Consider the following 4,523-nt stretch of genomic DNA (forward strand, 5'->3'; position numbering starts at 1 on the left):
TGATGAGGGAGAGGGACTTGATCGGGGGAGGGGGAGGGAAATGGGAGGCAGTGGCGGGGAGGAGGCAGAAATCCTCAATAAATAAATAAATTTAATAAATAAATAAATAAATAAATAAACAAACAAAAAAACCCCAAAATTTGTACAGACTTTCTTTCTAAAACACCCAAATCCCTAAATGCGAGAACTCTTAATTGTTGCATGAGACTTAATCTGGCTGCTACAGTAGCACCGTGGGGATTCTCTCTTGTTGCTCTTAATTAAATAGGTTGCAGTTTGGATGTCTGCATCGTTCTACACAGAGAACACAAACATTAGAGACGAGGACTGCTCACTTTAATTATGAAAATGTTAATTATAATTTTATATAAGGACATTCAAAAAGTAAGGCGAATGAGTGAAATGTAAATTATAAAATGAAATCAAACTAGGTAGAGGCAAGTGTGGTGCACCTGCCTAATCCCAGCACTCGGGAGGCCGAAGCAGGAGGACTGAGGCAGGAGGGTCTCTGTGGGTTTGAGGCCAGCCTAGTCCACAAGAGCTAGTTCCAGGACAAGCTCCAAAGCTACTAATTAAATGAGCCTGCATTATACATGTGCCTAACCATTTAAGTTGTTCTTAGTAAATTAGTTCAATAAATTACACACAGCTTCTAAATAGAGTGCCCTGTATGACCCGACTAGTTTTCATTTTGATGCAGTCTCTTTACACACACAACATGGTGGCTCAAGCCTGTAACCCCGAAGCTCAGGAGACTGGAGCAGGTCGCTGTGAATTTGGAGCCAGCCTGGGCTATACAGAGTATTCAAAACCAGCTTGGGCTATACAGTGTATTTCAGGCCAGCCTTGGATTCAGTGTCCAGAACAAAACAGTATCAACAAAAACAACTCGCTCCTCAGCACCCAACTCAAATATATAATGTAGAATTACAGGCCGGGCGGTGGTGGTGCACGCCTTTAATCCCAGCACTCGGGAGGCAGAGGCAGGTGGATCTCTGTGAGCTCGAGGCCAGCCTGGACTACAAGAGCTAGTTCCAGGACAGCCACCAAAAACCAAAAACTACAGAGAAACCCTGTCTCGAAAATCCAAAAAAAAAAAAAAAAGAATTACAGTACTATGGGTATCAGTGTCTGGCCACCGCTCCTCCTCCTGGTTTTCCTCCTCCTCTGTTTTATAAAATTCTCCTCACCCCTTTCTTTGTTTTTCTTTTTTGAAACACAGTTTCATGTATTCTGTGCTGTTCTCAAACTCCTTATATAGCCAGAGATTACACTTCTGATCCCCCTTCCTCTACCTCTCAAGTGCTAGGATTACAGGCAATGCACACTGCCATGTTTAGGGTAGGCAATGCTGGGCTAAAGCCCAGGGTTTTGTGTATGCTAAGCAAAGACTCGACTAGCTGAGTCACACCCTCTGCCCTTGCGTGGCCTTCTTAAGGCCTACCTCGATAGTCTTTGATATGAGATTGCTTAGAATTAAAGTAGGTGTTAGCATTTCTTCTTAGAGATCAAATAATTCATGGAAATTTGACGTGCATCTTTATTTCAAATGACTCAGAAAATCTAAAACACAGAGAAGACCAAAATAAACCATTAATGACACAAAAATGTCACTGTTTTACAACAGCACCAATGCCAAAACATTAGACAAGTTCCTACCACATGCCTTAAAATCTAATTCAGAAATAACATTTTCTCTTGCCAGTCATGGTGGTGAATGCCTATAACCCCAGCACTAGAGAGGTAGAGATAGGAGGATTAAGAGTTCAGGATCAGCCTCCTCTACATAGTGAGTTCAAGACCAACTCACTAACATTTTCATGATGATATGTTGCCAAGTTCACCTTCCTAGCCCCCTGACCCTCCGATCATCCAGCTCTTGGAAGCAAGGTGTTTTTTTTTTTTAAATTATTATATTTAGGAGTATGAGGACTGTAGGCATACTGGGCATGTGCTATATCATAGAGTTACACCATTAATCCAAAGAGACTTTTTCAGGTGGGGTTGTCAGACTGTGTCTCCCTGGGTGAGCTGAAGGGGGTCAAAATCATACTCATCCTGGTGTGTTACAGGATACAACAGAGGATTCTCTGTGGGAACTGTCCCAGGCAAAAGCTCAAGGCCAACAATGATGGCGAAAACTTCGTGAAGAGGCGTGGAGGACAGTTGGAAATGGGGTCTGAAAGACAGAGTGGTCTACATCAGCTGGGGTCTCAGTGACAAGTAAGATGACTTTGACATTACGTGAGCTACTTATTTTGCAGAAGTCAGTTTAACTGCTATGCTGAAATTAGCCTCCAGGAGGGCAAGGACAAACCTAAAGGGCAGGTTAGTAGGCTGTGACTATTGTCTCCTAATGACCTAGTATGGCTTGGGCTGCCTTCCGCTTCTTACCCAAGCTAAAAACCTCAGTGAGCAATCCCAGTCATTCTTCTCCGCCATTTACCCAGCCACCTCCCATCTGGGTTAGTCACTCTCCTGTTGCTGAGACCGAATACCCATGACAACATCCTAGGGGAGCAAAGGCTGATCTTGCTCACGCTTCTGTGGGTTTCCATCTGCCAGGCTGGAGGGTGTGGTAGAGCAGAACAAATCACCGTGCAGAAACAAGATGCAGAGGAGGAAGGGAGTGGGGACCAGACAGGCTCTTCAGAGGCATGCCCCCATCGACCTACTTCTAGCTAGGCTTCCTAATGGCTCCTACACCTCGAAAACAATACCATCGTCTGGGTATTGAGTGTTCAACTCATAAGCAAGTCGAGGACAGGTCTTCAAACCATGACACCAGCTGTCTTCCAACCCACAAACCCCTGCTCCCACCCACTGCCTCGAAGCTATACAGAATCCTCTACCCAGACCTATCTGGACCACTGAGGCTTCCTAAATGGCTGTTCTGCTTCCTGTTTTCTGGTAGGCAAAGGTGTTTAGTAACAGAGGATCTGAAGCTGGGGTGTGTGTGTGTGTGTGTGTGTGTGTGTGTGTGTGTGTGTGTGTGTGTTATACACAGTCTGTAAGAGAGGCTTGATTTTGTTTTTGTTAACATAGAAACAAGGATTGAATTTCCTTTGATTGTGTATATATGTGCCAGACCATAACATATCAGCAGCACCTGTTGCCAGCAGGAATGATAGACATCCTCAAATCACAATGAAGTGGTTACTTTTATCCCAAGAAACTGCTTACTCTCCCTTGGAAATTACATTAGGTCTATGGCTGGATTTTTGTATGCTTATAATGGAGCTACTATCACAGGAAATGTTTCAGAGTTGGGCATGGTGACCTGTGCCTATAACCCAGCTCTCAGGAGCTTGACACAGAGAGATGGAGAGCCAGAGGCCAGACTGCCCTACATTAGACCAATACTGGTTACTTAGTGGGATTGTCTCAAAAAAAATTGTGTGTGTCTCAACATTTTTGTGTATCTTTAAATTTTTTTACATTGTGTGTGTGCGCGCACACGTGTGCATGTATGTGGATGCATGCCACATTATTCTTGCGGATGTTGGAGAACAATTGTTAGTTCTTTTATGTGGTGGTTGGATTTAGGTAGGCTTGGGAACAAGCATCTTTAGCTGCTGAACCACCGCATCAGCCCTTTGTATATCTTTCTTTCTCATGTCTTACTATATAGCTCTGGCTGGCCTGGAACTTGCTGTGTAGACCAGACTGGACTCAAACTCAGAGAAATCTTCCTGCTTCTACCTCTCCTTTTCCCTCCCTAGTTTTGGGATTACAAGCATTTACCACCTGTAATCCAGATTGTGTTCATTTAATTTCTATGCATTTATTTCCTTATCAGAGAGTCTTATGTAGCTTAGACTGGCTGTGAATTATTAATCCTCCTGCCTCTACCTCATAAGTGCTGGGATTGTTGGGCCATGCTGCCAGACTCATCTTGCATTTTGATTTATACATTTTAAAAATAATATCAGCTAACTATGGTGGCCAACACCTGTGATCTAAGTACTTGGGAGGTTGAGACAGGAGGATGGTCATGACTTGAAGGCCAAACTGGGCTACATTATGAATTCCAAGCCAGCTTGTGCTACTTAGCAGAATCTTATTTCAAAAAAAGAAAAAAAAACACTAAAAAGAAAAAATAATAATAGAGTTATATTCTGTGGAATTTGTGGACTTCACCAGGTTGTCAAAGGAATTCGAGTCCAGGAAAGACTACAACTTTGTAAAAGTCATTTCAAATCTCTGCTGGCCTGATCTTATCACTGCCAGGCCTGAAGCTTCCTGGGCACTTGTCAGTGTAGAGGATGCAAGCTCAGATTCTCTTGTTTTCTTGTGTGGACTCAGAAGCAAAGCCAGGGCCTCACACACTAGGCAAGAGCTCCGCCGCTAAGTCAAACTCCTGCTCTTAGACCATATTCCATTGTATATCTACACAACATTCGAAAAACTATCCTGCTTTGTGGCCTAGGCTGATTCAAGTGATCTTCCCGCCTTAGCTTCCTAAATAGCCAGCATGGCTAGCAAACCCCCTTCCCCTCAAGGTTGCCAGGGATCTTTGTATC

Source organism: Microtus ochrogaster, chromosome 5, assembly GCF_000317375.1.
Source record: "Microtus ochrogaster isolate Prairie Vole_2 chromosome 5, MicOch1.0, whole genome shotgun sequence".
In the NCBI taxonomy this organism is placed as follows: Eukaryota; Metazoa; Chordata; class Mammalia; order Rodentia; family Cricetidae; genus Microtus; species Microtus ochrogaster.